The 23,228-nt window shown below is 37.3% G+C and overlaps 1 protein-coding gene across 6 annotated transcripts in view; it reads left to right on the forward strand.

Annotated features, from left to right (window-relative positions):
- The window catches only part of ATP8B4 (ATPase phospholipid transporting 8B4 (putative)), a 381,647-nt gene that overhangs the window by 353,208 nt on the left and 5,211 nt on the right, over positions 1–23,228 (forward strand). For all 6 annotated transcript variants that reach the window (XR_004274964.1, XR_004274962.1, XR_004274963.1 and 3 more), the window contains one exon: positions 11,806–11,936. The gene's annotated coding sequence lies outside the window, so the exon portion shown is untranslated. The remainder of the gene's footprint in view (positions 1–11,805; positions 11,937–23,228) is intronic.

The raw sequence follows: 23,228 nt of genomic DNA on the forward strand, positions 1-23,228 counted from the left end.
TTCAAAAGACCTGTCTTCAAGTTCAGATTTTTTTTCTTCTGCTTCATTTAGTCTGCTATTGTATTTTTTATTTGCCTTTAATGTCTTCAGCCCAAGCTTTCTTTTTTTAAATAATATCTATCTCTTGAATTTTTCATTCAGATCACAAATTGTTTTCCTAATTTCAATGAATTTTTTTGTTTATATTTTCTTGTATCTCATTGAGTTTCTTAAGGTAATTATTTTGAATTATTTTCTAGGCAATCTGTAAATTTCTGTGTTTTTGGTGTCAATTACTGGAGAGATATTGTGTTTCTTTCATAGTGTCATATATCATTGCTTTTTCCTCTTTCTTGTGTACCTGCATTGACATCTGTGCATTTGGTGAAATAATAACGTCTTCCAATTTCACAGAATAGCTAGTCTAGAGAAAGATATTTTGCTTGCACATGTGTCCTAGGGTGTCAGTTGGGTAGGGTATGTAGGTTTTGGTTCTGGGTGGGTTCAGTAGTATAGTCTCTGTTGTTTCTTCTATAGTCAATGTCAGCAATTCCTATGAATATTTCAGTGGCTGAGGCTCCAGGTGTTTGCGTAACTGCTCTGCTGTGTTGGGTGCATCCTCCTCACTAGGGGCAGGGTACCAGGCTGGTCCACATGTTAGAAGTGCATAGGGGATGTTTTGCTAGGGTTCGGTGCAAGCACTCACCTGCAGGCAGGGGCACTGAGCTGCTTGCTCCATGTACTGTAGATACATAGGGGCTGCTCTACCATGGTTGGATGTGGCTTCCCTGCTGAGGGAGGGGGTGCTGAGCTGTTTTGTACACTATCGGTGCCTGTTCCTTGGGAGGTAGACTGCCATGTGGGCTCAGGCACTGGAGTTATGGACGTTTTATTGGGCCTAGGTTCCAAGTAGCCAAGGTTGGGTTGCTGCAGCCACTGGGGTGAAGATGGAGAGCTTTTTAGGCAGTCTATTCCCAGGGTATAGGGATGTATAGCTGTTCTGTTGTGGAGTGGTACACTGCCTTGTGTTAGTACACTATAGTGATGGCAGTACTTCAGAGATGAGCAGATGCAGTGGCTAATAGACCCCAGAGAAGGACACACTTTAGTAGTGACTCTAGTCTCAAGATTGTACTGTATAGCAGCTTAGCTCATGGTAAGGGAAAGGGCACAACATGTACTCCTTCTTTGGAGTCATGCAGCTACGTGAACTGCAGGCAGCTCCCTAGACTGGTCTCAGATACTGGGAGGACTTCAGGGTTCTCCAACAAAAAGACTGTACCTGTCGATAGTTTTAGTGAGGGCTGCTGGGAGCCTCCTGCATACCTTTTCTCTACAGAGAATCCCTCCTGTTCTAATCTGATCCTGACTGGGGAGATAAGGTGGTAAAGTCAGGGCATTTCATTTTCATTCTTATGTGGCCATCCTGAGTTTCTACATTCTGCAGGTTCTCTGCCCCTTCTCTGTCGTACTTGATTGCCCACCTTCAGATATTCTCCTTGAAATGTAGTTATTTGTTGTTGTGTTCTTTCTGTGTTACAGGGGAACAAGTGTTAGGTTCCTTTAGTTGGTCATCTTGTTGACATCGGTTTTTTTCTTAATTGGCCATATCTAACTGCTATTTATTGAGACCTTATCCTACTATGCACCATACTAGGTTTGTCCCATATGTTATTACATCAGTTTTCACAACAATCATATAGTAGGTAATATTGTTACTGTTATTATTTTATAAATGAGAAAAACTATCACTTTAGTAGATTTTCAGTGACTAATTTGTTAAAACTTAGTAAGACAAAGAAGCAGTACTAGGTTTTAGAATCAGGTTTATTTGGTACCAATGCCCATGTTCTTTCAGATAATTTATATTTTTGAAATGAGATCTAACCCAGCATCCCAGTCCATTTGTCTATTTCTGCTTCCTCTGATGTATCTATGTAGCAGGGCATGGCATTCCTGTCCTTGTACATATTATGCAGAATTGTTTACTCACTGGAAATTTTGTCTCCCATTGTAATTTTATATCCATATTTATACATTTCTCTAGCCAAGTTATACCACATGTATCATGTACTGTTTTTCTGCTTTTGCTGTCATATAAGCAGGATCATATGAATCACTCCCATGTATCCAATTATAACACTGCTAGATAGGAAAAAATGACCACCAATGGTAAAGTTAGCCTAGTCAATATGATTAGTCTTTGTAAAGCCATAAACAAAATCAGGAAGACAATTTTTTCAAGTATTTTGCTGACAGCTCTTATATAATCAAATAATCATAAAAAGGAGATGAAACATTTCTTAATCTGCATATATCCTTTCTTAGATGAAGAAAATGTTAAAATCCTTTTAACCATGAATTTTCTGCCAAATAGGTCCTTCTCCTTTGGTGAAACTCAACTATGCCCTCTACTCATCAGGATTTTTTTGGGGTGTTTAACTTCAGAGATGTGGTGGTGACTTATCTCCTGCCTCTAAAGACACTATTGGTCGATAGATTTGTTGATAGTGTCCACAAGAAAGCAATTAGATACACTGTCCTTCTTTGAAGAAAATATACCAAATAGATGGAGACTTTATTAATTAAATAGAAAGACTCAGCCCTTTTCATGGTGGTGACTATTCTACAATCACTCTCCTCATCAAAAGCATCATTCTACAAAGAATTAACATCAAATGATGGATTCGTGGCCATCCCCAGTGGCCGTCATGAAAACCACCTGAAATCCCAGATTCACCATGCATAACTTGCTACACTATAAATAGTCCAATGCTACATACAATCAGATTAATTTGACTACAGATCGATTTCCTCCTCCCTTTCCTTTTTCTCCTTTTCTTCCTAATGATAGTAATAATAACAATCTTTATTGAGTCCTCAACAAACCAAAACATTATGCTAAGCTCCTAATATATATCAAATCATTTAATTCCCAAAACATCCTGTATTGTAGCTATTACTGTGCCCTTTCCCTTCCCTAAATCATAATTATGCTATCATTTTTATAAAAGATAGACACTATAAAAGTACCTTCCTCCTTTGGCTGCCTTCGTTTCCTAATATTCATCACTTAGGAAGTGAGAGAGACAAAAAGTTTCAAGGTCAGTGTGATTTTTGTCTTCAGCTATGACTTCCTGCTGTCTTATGCCAAGCAGGTCTCTATAAGGCAATATCCACTTCTGGTGCTGGTGCATGCACGTGGATGTAATTGCTCTAATCCAAAGAATTCTGGACAGTCCCTTTGGAACTTTGATGCTCAATTTAATGAAAATCTGTGTGCTGCTGAAAGTCGAAAGCAGATGTCATATGTCAATGCCTTTCCTCATTGCAATTTGAGTTGCATGTTGAACTAGCCACATTTTTCATGAGATAATGATTGACAAACTGAGTCAGTTTGGGTATTCAGGCTTGGTTTTTGATAGTATCTTTTAAAAAATGAATGAAATGAGCCTGCCACATTAAAAAAAATGACAATATTTGTTGACAGCAATCAAATTTGAGCTGTCAAGAGAAAATTAGAACTTTTGAAATCCTTTGTCTACCACTGTGACTTGATGCCCTTTCAATATGTAAATACTTATGTGATAATATTGGTGCTGATTTTAAAAAGTCTGATTATTTTTTCATATGGCCTAATAAATTGTGTCAATACTTATAAGATTTGTATAACTCAATAAACCAATATTTTCCAAGTGAACAATCATGCATACTCCAAAATCATGTATGGGTTAAAATTTTCCTTCAAAGTGCAGGGGAAGTGACTGGATTTTAAAGTAATAGAGTATTAATTGATATTTTGGATTCCACGTTGCAATTAACCTTTAATAAACTAGCACCTATTTATCAAAAATATAGAGTTATCTGGAAAGCTTTTAAAATAATTTCCCTGTTACAACTACAAACTGTTTGAGGCCAGATTGTGTTCAGATACTTTAATCAAAACAATACGTAACAATAGATGAAACGTAGGCTGAAATTCCAGCTGTCTTCTATTAAGCCAGACATAAAAGAGATTTACAAAAATATAACACAACACAACACTTCTCATTAGCTTTTCTTGTTTTGGAAAATATAGCTGTCTTTATTTTTTAACATATTTTTATGTTAACATGAAATGGGATTATTTTTAAATAAATTAATAACTTATTCAAAATATTTTTGTTTTTAATTTCTACTACATTAAGTGGTATAGCTATAACTTACATTAGCAAAAGATCTTTGGGGTCCTCAATAATTTTTAAGAGTATAAAGAAATCCTTAGAACAATAAATTTGTGAATCTCTGTGCTGTGTGTGTAACATAGTAAAGTAAGTGGTACAGAGTGCAAAAGTAGAAGAAACAGTATGGGTTGGTACTGGCTTTGTTCTGGAGTGGGATGTAGACCACAGATTGCTAAGATTTAGGTGAAAGAACCAGAGGAGGAACCATATGAGAAAAGGCGTAGTAGCAGGAACAGTCATGGTAGATTTGGAGTTCTCTGAGTCAGTAGGTAGTGAGTCAAGCAGTGAGAGTGCCTCTCATGCTCAAAATCTCTTCTTCCACATCACCTCTCTGACCCTTCTTCCATTATCGCATTTTCTCTCCCTCCTTGCACTCTCTTTCTCTTTCTATCTCCACGTCTAGAAAAGGCTCTCTGCTTTTGAGAACATGATTATATTGGGTCCACCTGGGTAATAGGATCTAATCTTCCCAACTCAAGGTCCTTTATTTTAATCACAGCAACAAAGGCTCTTTTGCATGCGAGTAACATATTCACAGATTCTGGGTATTAGAACGTAGACATCTTTTAGGGTCCATTATTCTGTCTACCACACGATGGAATTTTTTTTAGCAATAAAGTGGCTTAATAACAGTGGCATGGAGAAAACATTCTCCAATAATTACCCAGTATGAACTGATCTGGGGCCAAGCTTGGAGCAGAGCTCTGCCTCTGTGGAAAACAGATTCCATGTGTTTTTAGTACAATGCAGACGATGCATCCAGAAGGACAGCTGCTGGTATTCCAGCAGGCTTATCACTTTCTCTTTTCCATCCTGCCGTATTTGTCACTCAGATCACCAAGGGGACAAACATCCATAGCTTCTGAAAGCAGCTTCTTTACTTCATTTTCTATCTCTAAAATGTTACATGAATAGAAAGGGCACAGACTTGCCATACTAGATCCTAGAAACTAACATTTCAGCTTGGTAAGAAATTTTCCCCTCTCAGGCACTGGTGTCTCAGGGGTGACCTTTCACGTGAAGCATTTCATTAAATAGTGTGGCTGGGTTACCAAATGTTGAAGTGAGGCAACATTTAAATGACTGTTTGTTGGATTACCACCAGTACCCTGGAGAACAATACGCCTAAGTGATTTTGAGTTATAATTTATCAGGATGGGTAAATTATAAAAGAATGCTTGAATTAGATTTTTAAAAACCCACAAGTTGGATGTAGCTGAAACATTTTCCAACATAAGCTTCCTTTTGAAAGTAACTTAAATGTCTGTCTGCCCTCCCATCACATTTATGTGTGATATGTTTGTTAATTAAGTAAGGAGGACAGAAAAGGGAATCCCTGTGGTATAAATTCCAGGAACAACTGTAGATTCATCCAAGGGTCACTTATAAATCAGAACAAACCCAAATTCATTAGCTAGCCTCAAACAGAATCAAATATCTTATAAAAATGAGACAAAATGACAAAAACAATTATTGTTACCCCCTAAACATATTTATAAAAAACAGGATGCTGTTTTCTTAGTCAGGCAAATAACTTACCCAGGGCATTCTTAACTATTGATGTTGAATATTACAGCATGAGAATGAACTTTGGCATTTGCAACTTGCATTGTGCAAAGCATATCATCTGTTCAATTATCTTGGGTGTGTGTAGCTTGCTATATTTGCCTACGCATGTTTTCTCAGGAAATAAAAATGTTGTAAAGTCAGAACCATGCTTAAACAGAACAGACAGCATTTTCCCTAACACTTTCTCACTTTTATTTTGCAAGAATTTCTTCTCCTAAGAAAGTAATCACAACCCTTCTCCCTGGAACCTGCCCCAAATGTCATGGACAGAACTTAGAATTCTCTACTCTCCTATTCCTAATCCATTGACATTTCTCTAAACTGTATTCTTCCTTTTGGACCCAACGTATTATCCAGCTAATTATAGACAGATGTAAGCTAATGGACTGTTTTGTGAGAATGCTAGGTTCTCTTTCAGTAACATTGAAGCCTACACACCCACACCCCACCATCGTATTTTAGCTCGAAATTTGGGCAGGTTTTGTGATTAAGATGTGAAGTGGATAATGACATCCAAAAATGGAAGGCCAGGAACAAGTGCTAAATTTTGGAGTTCCTGGGCATCTAACTGCGAGAATGCATGTACTATGGTATGGCTCCAGAAAATAGGTGTAAAGAGAGTAGAGAATTTCTAGGGGAAATTTAAACCCATGAAAGGAAAATTACATCTACTTCACAAGTTTGCTTTTACTTCTGGTTTGTCATTTGTGTGGGCTTTTTAAGTCCAGCAATTGCACTGAAGAGGCAGTCAGGGTCAACCATGTGTCTAAATAATTTCTGCCCTACTGTGGGAATCATGAGTACTTGGGCAATTTCCTTTGAACCCCCGCTTTTGTTTGAGAGTTTAAAAGGGAGAAACAAGGAGCCTAGAGAGCTGTGAATTTGTGTCATGTCACATCCATCTAAGCCAAGGGAAATCTCCTGTTAAAGTCTTTGGAATACTGTGCTCAACCTTGGAAGTTCAGAAATGTTAGACTACTGCTTTGCTGACCCTAAAGGGATTTCCCTTCCCAGGGTTAATCAATTCCTAGAGATGGTAAAGATATTGCCCAGGAGTACACTGCCAACTGAGCCAAACAATTCAAATGCAAACCAGTCAAAAGCCCACCCCCCCAAGCACTTCTTTTATTAGAGCTCTCATATTCTGAGCCACTCTCCACTTGTTCTAAGCACCCCAAGGCCAGGTACCCAACAACCAGAGATAGTACCAGTGCCCCAGAATCTGCTGAAATTATTCTAACTAGCTAATCCTAAACATTTTCCCACCATGTCACTTGTTCCTTCCCACAGAAACAAAAATAATAGTATTCTTTCCTACAGTTCTCCCGTCTCTCTTGTCTCTGAACTGGCCCTGGTGCTTCCCCATGTGTGCTTGTGGCATGCCCCCTTCTCTTAGAATGTGCGAATATAACTATCTTTCCACTGGAAGTCATCTCCTAATCTGTTGACCTTACCATACCTAATAATAATAAAACCTATATTAAACAATATGAGATAAAACCTATCTGGATCCCTGAAGTAGATAATCTCTACGTCTTCTAGCTCTAATATTCTTTTATTCTCTTAATTTAAATAGGAAAGCACTTTAGCAACTTTACAATAGATATTTCAGTTATAATAAGGTCTCGAGTTTCTGAAGTTACTCAGTTTTCAATGCCAAGGGTTTTGTGAATCAGGATTTACATAAAGTGAAATTACACAGAGTCTTGTGTAAGAGTGTTATTTAATTGGAAGCAAGGGAAAATGTTAGTTCTGTTTTCGGAAAACTTTCATTTTTCTCTATTATAGATGAAGGGTAAAAATCATTCTAGTATGCTTTTTCTAGACTCCTGTTACTTTTCTACTTTCCTTTGCTTTTTTTCTTTCTTCTTTGCCTTTGGATACGAAGTAGTGTAAGGTTCCCTCCTGATAGGGTGATTGTATGAGTTTGGGATGCATGATGGGAGAATCAGGAAAATATTGGAATAAAATTATCCCTTTAAAAGGCACATGGAGTATAAAGACAATAACTATATTCTAGTATATGAAGAGCCAGATTAGTAATGTGAACATTACTGAATATTTACTGAATGAACGAACTAAATTCTAATCTAGCATAAACAGGGATTCCCTGTGTAGTCTTAATCCATCACCTCACCCTTATTTGCCGTTACTTTCTGTTTGAAAAACAATTATTCCAAATCCTCCCCAAATATATTTAGTAGGACTGTTATGAGAAATCATTCGACTTTCAAAATAAATCTGAAAATTACTTTTAGTTTCTAAAATAAAGTACAGAGGAGGAGGATTATGTTCAAGACAAAATTATGTCTTTTGTAAGGGAATAAACAAGGAAGTGCATTTTGGTTACAGAATGAGCATTTTGGTTCAAGTTGTGATAAAAGGGTACCATAATTATTTGAAATCAAGAAAACAATTTATGGTATTTTTTTCAAAAAGTTTTGGGTGAATTTTAAAACTTTTGTTATTTTGTTTGTTTCTGAAAATGCACCCATTCATATAACCTTTGGGAAGTCAGACAAAACAGATGTATACCTCTGAATGGGCAGGACTCAAATGGAAGTACAGTTGGCTGGATATTTAAGATTACGGTGAGGAAAAGTCTTACCTTTCTACTCCACCTGAAGTTGCCAAATGAAACTTGCCAAATATTTTAGAGAAATAAGATGCCTCTGGCTCACATTCTGTTTGCCTTTGAGTAATGTATTTTTTTCAAATGAAAAAAGAAAGAATGAAGGAAACACTAAAAGTCAAGGAATTAATTTTGTGCCGAAGGAAAATAAAGCTGCGGAATCTCTGGCCTACCACTGTATAAACAAGAAAACAATTTGAAAAGAGAAATTTCAACTTACTTAATACCCCCTAATTTGAAGATGGAAGAAAGCCATTAAAGAATGGTGGGACTGAGTCTTCCATTTCTTCAGAAAGATAGCTTCTTCTCTGGGCCTCAAAGACATTTGAAAGATCACTAAACCTTCCTCCAGAACAATTTCTAAGGTCAGAGAAACTGTCTTCTGCTTACTTCAAATATCTCTGTCAATGCAAATTTAATACTCTCCCCACAAAAATGCTAGCTTCATATATACACAGACAAAAATATTTATAGAACTTTTCAGAGTATATGAGTGGCTGGTTTTGTCTTGCTTTAAAGTGAACACAATACTAAAAATCTTAAAGACCTTTCCCTCAAATAATAAATATGGTGAGTAGCACTCTCCCTTGCCTCCAGAGCTAAACTGATATCATCTATAGGGTTAGGAATTGTGGGACATGAAAGAACAGGTAAAAATAAAAATATTTGGTATACCATTTAGCTTAACTCATCCATCTTGAAAATAAGGTAGCAGAGGCTCAGAGATAGAAGTGCACACGGGAACTTATCCTGAGACCACTTCTGAAAGTAATGTGGGTCAGGCCTCAGCCACAGGCCTTACCCCAGGCCTTGTCCTTCCTCTTGCTACAGTGATCAGTATCTGTGAATATCTGCACAGGTCTTAGAATCCTTATCTGAATGACCAAATCTGAAAGAGTTAAGGGGAGCTTATGGACACTCCCTTCAATCCACATCTCTGCCCTATAGATTCCAAGCCACCAGAGGATTCTGGGTACAGGCCTTTGAGCAAGCTGTGAAGGTGGTAACTGAAAATGCAAGGTGAGGAGTCAGGACATGGACTTCTCAAGGCAAAACCAAATAATATGGCCTTTTCCTCCCCATCTCCTTTCCTTCATTTTTCTTTCCTTTTGAAAATGTTTTATTATGAGCAATACTCAATAGCAAACAAAATATGAGTCAGAAGTATCTTCTTTCTCTTGAGAATCTGGAAGGTATCATTTGGCATCTTCAGGTATGGGAGAAAAGTGAACCTTATCCTCACTGATTTCCTACTTGTCCAGCCAATTGTACTTCAGTTTGAGTAATGGCCCATTTTGGAGGACCTTGGGTATTCATTTTTCTTACGTGCCCAGAGATTTTGTGAATGGATGTATTTTCAGAACGAAAATGAATTCTCTATAGCAAATCTCAAAGTTTATTTGAATGAAAATCACCAGGAAAGCTTGTACAGATGGCTGAGCCTCTTCCTTACTTTCTAATTCAGTAGGTCTAGGATGAAACAAGTGCTAACAAGTCCCCAGGTGATACCGCTAGTCCCAGTGTTCAGAACTAAAAGCTTGTTCCTTCTCTAAGCTCCTTAGGACTCAGTCTTACATATGGTGTTAATCGCCTTCCATGCTACCACACCCTCCGATAAGCCCTCTCTTTTCCCTGACTCAGCAAGAGGCTATATCCTATGTGAGGTGGGGGATGGTGAAAATGATGTATTTCATCTTCTTTAGGAAACTTGCTGGTTTTATTCCAACCTCTTTAATGATTATTTTATACTTCTTTTTAGGCTCATTTATTTTACCCCCACACATAAATGATCACAAAATTCAATAGATTCTGTATCCTAAATATATGTAGAGGCTCTTCCTCTCTAGCCCTCTTCTGACCTCTTTATTCAGGTAATAATTATCTCTCACTCAAAATTCTGCAAGAGCTTTCTATATTTGGTATTCTTTTCTTACCATCCTTCAACTCATTTTCATTCCACTATCACAGCAAGTTTCCTGAAACAGAAATGTGATCCTAAAACTGTGCTGGTCAGAATTTCTCCAGTGTGCCCTCTTAGCCCTCAGCAGAGATGATGGAGGGAGGTGAGGTCTCAGGGACATTACTTTTCGCTTTCAGTCATCCTCTTCCTTCCTCCAATCACACCAATACTCATAGCATTCTAGACCAACCTTGGCAGAATGAGGAAGAGGTTAAATTGGACAACTTCCTCTCCTCAAAACTGCTACCTTTTATTTCAGTTTAACAACATTTATAGGTACCTGCTATTTGAAATGCTTTGTACTTTTTCACTAATCCTTACAAAAATCAGGTGGTGATACAGAGGGGAAGGAATGAGACACAGAGTGAAGGGGCCACCTAAGTTTATACCCAGCTAGTTAGATAAATACACCTGTACCAGTTGCTTGCCAATAAACATCATGAGAGTCAGTTTGTTTTCCAAATATATAAGTTAGGGAGTAGAGGTTAAGAATAGAAGCCCTAACTTCAGATACTCTTGATTGGAAACCTGGTTCTGCCATGAGGTAACCATGAATAAGTTACTTATCCTTCTAATAATCCCCTTGTGATAATAGCAATCTAAAATGACCCCTGTAACCTCTGCCTCCTGGTATTCATGCCTTTGTGAAACAATCTCCTCTTGAGTGTGAGCAGGACCTGTGACTTGCTAATAGGATGTGACAAAGGTGATGGGATATCACTCCCATGATTATACTATGTTATAAGTGAAGGGATTTTGCAAGGGAAATTAAGTTAAGGTTCTAGTCTATAGAACCTCAGAACCTCTGTTCTAATCTGCCCTAATTAAGTAGTCCTTTAAAAGAGGGCTTGTTCCTTCTCTAAGCTTAGAGATTCCAGATAGCAGACCCCTCTCTGTTGGCACTGAATAAGTAAGCCATTATGAATTTTACAGATGTAAAGGAATAAATTTTGCCAGAATCCACATGGACTTGCAGGAGGACCTAGAGTCTCAGATAAGACTGCAGCCTCTTGAAAATGGTCTTGTAAGACTCTAAGCAAAGGAGTCAGATAAGATTTGCCCCGACTCCTGATCCATGGACACTGTGAAATAATAAATGCATGTTGTTTTAAGCTGCTAATTTGCATTTGTTTTTAATGCAGCAGTGGTTAACTAACACATCCCTTCTTCTTGTTTTCACCAACAACAATCCTCCTCACACCTGCCAAAAAAAAGGGAAGGTGGTAGAGGAAAGGCAGGGACCAAAGAACACACTGTGTACTGGGTGGAGCTGGTTTGGGAGCAATCACATCTTTACTTACCCCTAACCCTGGACAGGCAGAATGGCTTTAGTAGTGTTCCTCTGAGGAACCAGACAAAATACCCTGGAGGAATATACCAGACGGCAGAGAAGTGGTGGGATTGGACTAAAAGACATTTTTCTTATTCCACTATTCCCACAGATCTGCTTATTTCTGGAACTCAAGGACGGCAGAGGCCTACCAGACGGCAGAGGAGTGGTGGGATTGGACTAAAAGACATTTTTCTTATTCTACTTTTCCCAAAGTTCTGCTTATTTCTGGAACTCAAGGAGGTAAGAGCTGTGCCAAGCAAAGGGGATGGAGCTGGCTATGCCTCTCAGTCTCTAGGCAGCCAGGAGCAGTCAGCTGTAATCACTCAAGCACTAAAGCAACTGAGTACCTAGGAGGTGTAAATCCCTGGGCTGGGGCTCTGTGGGGTTGGGGTTTGTGTAAAGACAGGTGTGACATGCTCCACTCTTTAAGGCCTGAAAAACTGGTGACGAGAACAACATTAACATATGGAGAAAATTAAGTAACAAAGATGGCCATATCAAATGATTGGCACAGGCAGTAATGCATGGAGTGGAGAAACAGAGCTAGGCTTGATGACACAATATCCATCGTCATTGTTTGATCCTGTCACTAACTGCCTTGGGTCTTAAGTCCATCTCAGCACATCTTTGGACTTGGTTTCCTGGACTCTAATATAAACAGCTTGTATATTTACTGGCTTGTAATTTATTCAGAAATATACTGCCTTTCTCAAGTGAAATGAAGGAAACAGAGGAAAACAGAGCTGTTCTGGCTAAAGCAAGGGAACCAGCATAAACCCAACTGCAGGGGATGAGCTCTAAAGTCCCTTCTGACTCAGGTATCTTCTGATGATATGGTGGTTCTCCAGCAGAAACTGACTGGGATATGAACTGGGAGGTTGTATGTAGGTTTAAGCACCTTGTAACTATCATAAGGTCCTGTAAGTGTGGTAGTACTGTTGAGAAGAGGAGCCAATACAAGAGCCTGCACCCTCTACTCCTGCAGGACTTCCGACGTATACATCAAGAACAGACACAGCCATTTTGCTTTTAGTCATTCTTCTATTAGGCTTGCAGCTGTCAATGTCAGCCAGAACTTTCTCTAGTGCTCCAAAGACTGCTCTAATGCTAGAAAGGCTGAGCTATATAAATTCCATTCTCCTTATGTGAACCATACCAGGGAAGTCAGTTTCACTGCTTTAGGGAGAGACTGCATTTCAACTTTGTGTGGCATCAAACGGAAACTCCCACCTCACCGATGCTATTGTCTATCCACAAATTACACATCCCACAATCTTTACCAACCCTCACAGCCAGCATTATAAACACAAACAATAGAAACAAGCTTTTCTTCTGACCTTGTAGTTTGGGTCCTGGCCAGTTGCTTGAAGAAGAGCTTTTTTATTTATGCATAAATAAGCTGTCTCATATAGCTTCTGGTATTAGTAGAGAAGACTAATCAATGAACAGGATGTTCATTTTTCATCCAGTACATTTATTGAATACCTACCATGTGTCTAGTACTGTCCCAGCCACTGTGGATATAGCAGTGAACTAGATAGACATCCTCTAGCACTGAGGGAATGAGTGCATCTATTCTTCAGGGGGTAAGGGTGGCATACTGCAGAATTCACTATGCTTATAGTTGTTCTGGCTGATCCAATGGAAACCAGCCATCATTGAAATTCAGTTGTCACTGGGATTTCTCTGCAGCTGATACCACAGCTATAAAGATAAAATTGTCTTATTATTTTTCCATGGGGAAATTTGGCTCAATAAGATAAATTTTAATTTTTTTCTGAGATTGTTTAATAGTATACTAAAGTAAGCATTTTCAAGGTGTTCTCTGTTAGGTAGGCCTCCTGGCAAAGAGTTTCTGTGAGGATGAAATAGACAAATTGCAGAAGATATGTGTCCTTGGTCACTTGTGTGCTTCCTAGACTCTGACAACTGGCCATGCCCCTGGCATCCTGCTTTGCTGGATAGATTTCAGATAGGGGACATCTGAAGGCCATGAAACCCAGTTCCTGGCTCTGAGGGCAGATTAGGGCAGGGTTCAAAGAAAGGGCTTCAGATTCTATGCACAGCAGCTCATGCTCCTGTGAGGTTGTTTTATGACTGTGCAAGTCCAGAATCCTGTCATTGGACAGAGTGGTCAAGTACAGGATCAGGATCAGAGGATAAAGAATGATGAAGAGTGTGGTCCTATTTTAGACAGGGAAGTTCAGAAAGACCTCCATGAGAAGGTGATATCTGCATTCAAAGCTGATAAAGTAAGAGGATGAATTATAGATTTCTGGAAGTAGAAAATTCCAGAGAAAAATAAGAAACTGTACAAACATCCCAAGGGTGGAGAATGTTCAAATTATAGGAGGAAGATAAGTGCAGCTGGACACAGTGAACAAAGGAAAGGTCAAAGGACTAGATTCTGTGGGCTAGATAAGCAGATTGAGGGAAGGACTTGGGATTATTATTTGTGTGTCTGTGTGTGTGTGTGTGTGTGTGTGCATGTGACAGAGACAGACAGAGAAAGGGAAAGATACTGTCTCTGGAGAAAACCCAGAGCCTGGGTTTTCTCCATTAATGAATCTAATGAATCTCTAATTCATTAGAGAGTTCTAAGAAAGGGTCATATAATCTAACATTGTGTGTTAAAAGGCTCACTCTGACCAAGGCTAGCCCCCATGGACTGCAGCTTCCAGGCCCACTACAGTGCCAGGCCAGGCATCATGGCTTCAGGTTCCAGGTCCATCCCAGCTTCAGTCTGGCTCCTGCAGCCCTAGGCTCTAGACCAGGCCCTGAAGACTTAGCTTCTAGGCCTACCCCAGCACCAGGACAGCCCTTATGGCCACAGGTTTCGGCTCCATCTAGTACCAGGCTGGCCCACTGCACCTAGTGCCACTAACCCAGGCACTACCATCCCATCACACACGCACACACACACACACACACACACACACACACATGCACACCCAGCATCAGTCTTGCCCCAGTGAACTCAGGCTCTGGGTTTTCTCCAGAGACAGTATACCCCCTAAAGTCCCAGGCCCCAAGCCAGCCCTCATGGTTTGGGGATCCAGGCTGTCACCTGTGGACCTAGGCTTTAGGCCTTTTCCATTACCAGGCTAACTCCACAGATAGCTTCTAGGCTGGCCCCCATGTTCCCAAGCTTTATGGATCCAGGTACCAGGCCAGTCCTTGTTGACCTAGGCATTGGGATCACCTACCCACTGACCCAGGCACTATGTCGGTTGACCTGGAGACTTCCACAGAAAGCCTGCCTGTAGACCCTGCCAGATACTCTGCTCATAGTCTCTGGCCAAGCTGACTGGTGAAGGCCTTTCCCTAGAGATGCCAGTCTATAAAGACTGGAAGAGGTACCCACTTGTTCAAATGCACAGATACCACTGCAAATCCACAAGGATCACAAATAATCAGGGAAACATGACATCACCAAAGGAACGAAATAAAGTACCAATAACTGACCCTTAAAAATAGAGACCCATAAATGCCTGACAAAGACTTCAAAATAATTGTCTTAAAGTTTAGTAAGCTACAAGAGAACGCAGACAACTAAATAATATCAGAAAAATAATACATAAACACAATAACAAATTCAATAAAGAAAAACAAAACAAAAACTATATAGAACTTTGGAGCTGAAGAAAACAACGACTGTACTGAAAAATTCCATAGATACCTTCAGCAGCAGACATCATCAGGCAGAATAATCAAGGAACACAAAGATGTGTTTTTCAAAATTGTCCAGGCAGAAGAATTAAAAGAAAAAACGTGAAGAAAGCCTATGGAACTTTGGACACCATCAAACAAATGAATATATGCCTTTTTCTGCAGTACCAAAAGGAGAAGAGAAAGAGAAAGAAGCAGGAACCCTATGTAAAGAAACAATAACAGAAGCATTCTTAAATCTAGTATCCAAGAACATTTGTGTATCCAAGAAGCTCAATGAATCCCAATAGATTTAATATAATGAGATCTTCATTGAGATGCATTGGTATAAAGTTCTTAAAAAACAAAGAATTTTGAAAGCAGTAAGAGAAAAGCAAATCATCATTTACAACTGAACCACTACAAAACTATAGGTAGATATCTTGGAAGAAACCTTGCATGCCAGGTGATAGTAGGATAATCAAGTGCTGAAAGAAAATATCTTGGCAACCAACAAAACTATGCCCAGCAAAACTTTACTTCAGAAATGAAGTAGAGATAGAGACTGTTCCAGACAAACAAAAGTTGAGGGAGTTATCACCACTAGATCTGCCTTACAAGAAATGCTTAGTAAATCCTTCAAGTTGCAATGAAAAAATGCTAACAACATGTAACAGTATAAAACTCACCAGAAAAGCAAGAGATAGTCAAATTTACAATACTCTAGTACTGTAACAATTGTGTGAAAATCAGTTTTAACTCTAGCATAAAGTTAAAAGTCAAAATTATTAAAAATAACCCTAGCTACGGTAATGTGTCAAGACATACACAATATAGAAAGATGTAAATTGTAATATCAGTAATATGTAAGGGAAGTAGAACTTAAAATACAGAGTTTTTGTATGTTAAGTTGATTACAGCCTAAAATAGCCTATTATAACTATAAGATATTTTATGTAGGCCTCATTATAACCACAAACAAAAAAACCTGTAGCAGACACTCGAAATGATAAAGAAATCAAAGCATACCGCTGCAAAAAATAAATAAATAAATAAAAATTAAATAACGAAAGAGGAGAGTAAGAGAAGAATGAAGAAAGAGCCCAAATAGCCAAGGTAATCCTAAGCAAAAACAACAAAGCTGGAGGCATCACATTACCTGACTTCAAACTATACTACAGAGCTACAGTCACCAAAACAGCATGGTACTGGTACAAAAACAGGCACATAGATTAATGGAACAGAATAGAGAGCCCAGAAATAATGCTGCATGCCTATGACCACTTGATCTTTGACAAAGCTGACAAAAACAAGCAATGGGAAAAGATTCGCTATTCAATAAATGATGCTGAGATAACTGGCTGGCCATATGCAGAAGAAGCTGGACCCCTTCCTTACACTATATACAAAAAACAACTCAAGATGAATTAAAGACTTAAATGTAAATCCCAAAACTATAAAAACCCTGGAAGAGAATCTCAGAATATCATCCTGGACATAGGAACAGGCAAAGATTTCATGACAAAGACACCAAAAGCAATTACAACAAAAGCAAAATTTGACAAGTGGGATCAATTAATTTAAGAGCTTCTGCACAGCAAAAGAAACTTTGAAGAGAATAAGCAGACAATCTACAGAACAAAAGAAAATATTTGCAAACTATGCATCTAATATACAGGTCTATAAGGTCTAATATCCAGCATCCAGGAACTTAAACAAATTTATAAGAGAAAAAAAAACATTAAATTTGGCAGAGGAAATGAACAGTTTTCAAAAGAAGACATACATGTGGACAAAAAGTGTATATAAAAAGCTCAATATCATTGATTATTACAGCAATGCAAATCAAAACTACAATGAGATGTCATCTCATACCAGTCAGAATGGCTATTATTAAAAAGTCAAAAATAACAGATGCTGGTGAGTTGCAGAGAAACAAGAACTCTTATACAATGGTGATGGGAGTGTAAATTAGTTCTACCATTGTGGAAAGCAGTATGATGACTCCTCAATGAGCTAAAAGCAGAACTACCATTCAACCCAGCAATCCCCTTACTGGGTTTATACCCAGATGAATATAAACCATTCTACCACAAAGACACATGTATGTGAATGTTCACAGTAGCATTATTAATAACAGCAAAGACATGGAGCGAACCTAAATGCCTATCAATGACAGATCAAATAAAGAAATTCTGGTACACAGACATCCATGGATCTTTTCAATGCAGCCATCAAAAAGAACGAGATTATGTCTTTTGTGGGAACATGAATGAAGTTAGAAGCTATTATCCTCAGCAAACTAACACAGGAAGAGAAAACCAAATACTGCATGTTCTAACTTATAAATGAGAGCAAAATGATAAGAATTTACGAACACAAAGAAGGAAACAACAGACACTAGGGTCTGATTGAGGGTTGAGGGTGGAAGGAGGGAGAGGAGCAGAAAAGGTAACTATCGGGTACTATGCTTAATACCTGAGTTACGAAATAATATATACAACAAACTCTTGTGACATGAGCTTGCCTGTGTAACCAACCTTCACATGTACTTCCAAACCTAAAATAAAAGTTAAAGAAAGAACTACAAAAGGGTCAGAAAACCATTTTTAAAATTACAGTAGTAAATACTTGTGTATCAGTCATTAGTTTAAATGTAAATGGATTAAATTCTCTGATCAAAAGATATAGTGGCTGAATGGGTTATAAAACCAATATCTAACTATATACTTTCTATAAGAGACTCACTTTAGCATTAAGGACATACATAGTGTGAAGGTAAAGATATGGAAAAAGATATTCCATACAAATGATATCTAAAAGAAAGCAGGGGTGGCTATATTTATATCAGATAAGATAAACTTTAAGGAAAACACTGTCATAAGACAAAAAGAAAGTTATTCAATTTTAAAATGTCAGTTCATCAAGAGCATATAATAATTGTAGGTATATATGCACCAAATATTGTAGGATCTGAATATATGAAGCGCATATTAACAGAGCTAAATGGAGACATAGGCAATAATATAATTGTGGTGGGGTACATCAATACCCTGCTTCACAAAGGATAGATCATTCAGATAGAAAATTAACAAAGAAACAGCAGTCATGAACAATACTATAGGTCAAATGAATCTAACAGACATATATAGAACATTTCATCCAACAGCAAAAGAATACACATTATTCTCAAGTGAACATATCACATTTTCTAGGATAGATAATATGTTAGGTCCCCAAGCAACTGTTAACAAATATAAGAAGATTGAGATCACATCAAGTATCTCTTCCAACTACAATAGTATGAAACTAGAAGTTAATAACAGGAGTAAAACTGGAAAGTTCATAAAGATCTGAAAATTAACCAAAATGCTCATGAAATCAAAAGAAAAAGAAAAACATCTTGAGAAAAATGAAAAAGGAAACAAAACATACCAAACTTATGGGTGTGGCAAAAACAAATTTAAGAAGCAAGTTTATAGTGATAAATGCCTACATTAAGAAAAAAGAAAGACCTCAAATAAACAACCTAACTTTATCTCTCAAGGAACTAGAAAAAGAACAACTTATCAGAAGAAAGAAAATAGTAAAGATTAGAGCAGAATTAAGTGAAAGAGAGCCTAGAAAAAAAATCAATGAAACTAAAAATTGGTTTTTGAAAAAGATCAACAAAATTGATAAATCTTAGGTAGATCAACTAGAAAAAATGAGAGAAAAGCCCCAAGAAAATAAAATTATGAATGGCAGAGAAGACAGTATGACTGATACCATAGAAATACAATGATCATAAGAGACTACTACAAACATGCCAACATATTAGATAATTTAGAAGAAACAAATTCCTAGAAACATACAACCTACCAAGACTGAATCATGAAGAAATAGAAAATCAGAGCAGACTAATAATGAGTAAGGAGATTGAATCAGTAATTAAAAACCTTCCAATAAAGAAAAGCCCAGGATCTGATGGCTTCTCTCTTGAATGCTACCAAACATTCAAAGAAGAATTACTGTCTATTTTTTCTCAAACTATTCTAAAAATTTGAAGAGGAGACAATGCTTCCAAACTCATTTTATGAGTCCAGCATTACCTTGATATCAAAGCCAGACAAAGACACTTTAAGATAAGCCAGGAACAGAAAGACAAAAATTACATGATCTCACTGATATGTGGAATCTAAAAGAGTCAAATTCACGGAAACATGGAGAATGGTGGTGGCCAATGGCTGGTGGTGGGTCGGAGAAGTGGGGAGGAGAAATGAAAAGATGTTGGTCAAATAGCACAAATTTCATTTGTGCAACATAAATAAGTTCTATATTTTTGGTGTACACATGGTAACTATAGTCATAATACTGTATTGTATTGCTTGACAGTTGGTAAGACAGTAAATCTTAAATCGTCTCATTACAAAAAAAGTAACTTATGTGAGCCAATTGATATGTTAATTAGCTTGATAGTAGTAATGATTTCATGATATATTTGTATACCAAAACATCACATTGTATACCATATGCATATACAACTTTTATCAATTATATCTTAATAAGCCAGAAAAAATAAAAAGCTGACTCTGGCTACTCCTCAGAGAACAGACACTAGGAGGGAAGGGTAAGCAGAGCATGAGGAGAGGGCCATTGTGATCATCAGGACCTGAGAATAAGACTAGAGTATCTGTGGAAATGACTAGAATTTATTGGATCCTGGATAAAGTTTGGAAGTAGAATTTGCCAATGACTTAGCTATAGGTGGGTGAGAGAGGGGAAGGAAGGATAACTCCAAGTTTGGCCAAGTTGGCAGGGTGGCCTGGTGCCACCATTTCTGTGCACAGCTACTTCCCTACTCGCACCCTCACACCTACTTTCTTTTACTGCCCTCTTCTTCTAATCCTAAGGACTCTCACGTTTAATTACCAAAATACTATCTCAGTGTGACTTTTCTCTACTATCCCAGGCCTGTCTTCTTCAATGCTCCCTCATATTCTAATTCTAAACGTATTTTTACATTCCAAACTTTTTAATACTGTGTCCTAGTCTACGAATTCCCTGCATAGCAACTGACTAGCGATTTTGCAAAAGAAAATGAAGACAAAGTTGCTAATTTGAAAATGTCATATACCCCAATAACTACCACGCTCATACATTTACATTTTTAATGTATCAACTCTGCCTTATCCCATGTTCATGAGCCATGCAGGAATTTTAGGCAATTTGAGAGTCAATAGTGACAAATTTGGGGAATGGGACCTTAGCTGGAGCTACTTTATTTATTGTGTCCTCATACCAATTTGATTAGTAAGTATTGTTATGCCTGTACTACAGATAGAGGAAATGAGGTTATGTGGACTTGTCATGGCTTGTTACTTACTAGTCTGAGGACATGGCTAGTAAGTAATGGAGAACTGGTATCAGACCCAAACCTGCCTGACTTCAGAGTTCACACTCTTCCCTTCACCCTGGTGGAACAGAAGGGTGTGCAATTAATTTCTGGGCTATGAAGACACCAAGAATGAGCTTGCTCCCTAGATTTGGCAATTTTCTGTTATTTTAAGCTGAAGTTTGGCAAGAGAGAACTCGAATTGTTAATTATATTTGTTTCCAGTGTTTAAGACAGTTTCATAAGTGATATTCACTTCAGAGACATGTTCTGCCAGTTTACTACAACCCCGAACTGCTTACTTCAGAATCTAGGAGCTCTACATGTCCTTTGGGCACAAGATCTGGGGCAATTTCAGTCAATGAAAGTAAAATAAGGTTAGAAGCTGAAGTTAGGGTTTTTGGTTTTTATTTTTTCCCCCTCACTAGATTTACCATCGACTCACATCTGTCTCATCACTTGTAATGTGACTATATCACATTGAACTATCTGAATCTGTTTATCTTTCACTCCTGTCTATAGGTTCAGGGAAAGAGTGGGATATTTATGACTCCATCAATTTAATAGACCATGTCAATTTCTCCATCTCAGTCTGTAAAGCATGCCCATGTGGATTTGAAAACTACCTTTCAGACATGAACTTTATTATTCATAATGAGGAACAGAGACATTATTGGGAAGTGAAACAGGGAGAGAGGAAGGAAATAGTAATCTTACCAAGGCAACTTCCAACTCTGGACTGTGTTATCCAATTAGGATATGCTTATATAGGTAAAGATACTAGTCAGTATTTACTTCCTTGCCTTAGAAAATCCTTTGTGTCACATTAGCTCACACTGGTAGTCCATTTACCTCTTAGAAAAAGCAAATAAGCCAAAATCTGTATTAAATTTTTAGGTATTTAAAATATTATCTTATGTTTCATAAGAGTAACTTTCAGATTTATGTCTGCTACTGTTAAACTTCAGCAAGCAAACAGCCATACAGGACTAGTAGCTATAGTTTGATTAGAGGCTACTAGCATTTCAAATTAATGGATTAAAAAGGTAGTAAATAATACATTTCTTTTAAAGTGTGTAGTTTTTTTTAAGCAATAAAAAGTTATTTTTTGTTTCCCTAGGCTATTAAAAAATCATACGTAGGCATTTAATGATCTTGGCTATTAAAATAAAACAATGGTATATCAAAAGGGAATTAGGATGTAGTCAACCATGCCATGAATTGTTACCATGCATAACGATAATAACAGATGTGCTAGCAACTTTACATATGTTATATCTAAATTTATGAATGATTAAGTTCAATAAACTTAGAAAAAAATAAGATCTTCTGATTTCATTACATGAGGAAAGATTTGTAACAGTTAAATTTTAAATTTTATTTTGCTTAATTAAAAAATTAGTTTGCAATTCTAAGGATAGTTACAGCTTATGGTGGGCACATTGTCCTGAAACTTAGAATTGCTATCTTTCTTTCATTTAGTTAATGAATGTTTACTGAGTGACTACTTTGTAATCTTTGTAATAAAGTCTGGGGTGAATCAAATAGAAATTTAATTCTAATAAAATTATAAACAAATGCAATTTAAATAAAAACATTTCATGGAAAAAGTTTTTTTCACAGAACTTGTATAAGTTGATTTAAAATTTTGATGGAAAAGCAAAAGGCCAATAAGTTCCAGGATTATTAAGCAAACAGGGAACAAAGTAAGACATTTCTACCTACGAGATACCAGACTTACAATACAGACAGTTTTCATTAATACCGGGAAAAATAGGTAGTCCAATGAATTGCAATAGGAAAACCAGAAACAGATTTGTGTGTGTGTGTGTATGTGTTAAAGCAAAGACAGATGAGCAAAGAAAAAACAGACAGATCAGCAAAGAAAAAAGGCAGTGTACAGCTCAGCAAAGAAAAAACAGACTATTCAATAAATGGTACTTGGGCAATGATTTATCTATATGAAAAGAATCAAATAAAATTCCTTTCACACCCTCCACAAAAACCAATTTCAGGTGAATTAAATGCCTAAATGTGAAAAGAAAATCTGTAGAACATGTAGAAAATAGTTAATATAGGACACTATCTTTGCATTGTTAGAATTTCTTAAACAATATGATAGTAAAATTCATTAAATATATTCATCAATTGCTTACAATAAAATCTGGCTAAATTAGAAATTTTCTGAATGAAAAGACACATCTGTTTATGAAACAGACAGAAACTACAAGCCGCAAACTGGGACTAGATAGGTAAGTGGAACACAGAAAACTCCTGCAGATCAATAAGGAAACAATCCAATTGAATATGGATTTAGAAAGAGGAAATTCAAATAGCCAGTAAACTCTTAAAAACATATTCAACTTCAACAATGGCAGATTAAACAAAGGTGACACATTATATCACAGCTATCAGAATGATAAATGTTTAAACCTGACAGTATAAAATGTTAGCAAGGATACAATGAGAAGTTTCATGTATTACATGTGGTGATTATACAGACTGCACAG

Source organism: Sapajus apella, unplaced genomic scaffold (assembly GCF_009761245.1).
Source record: "Sapajus apella isolate SASKATOON/1434 unplaced genomic scaffold, GSC_monkey_1.0 scaffold37, whole genome shotgun sequence".
In the NCBI taxonomy this organism is placed as follows: domain Eukaryota; kingdom Metazoa; phylum Chordata; class Mammalia; order Primates; family Cebidae; genus Sapajus; species Sapajus apella.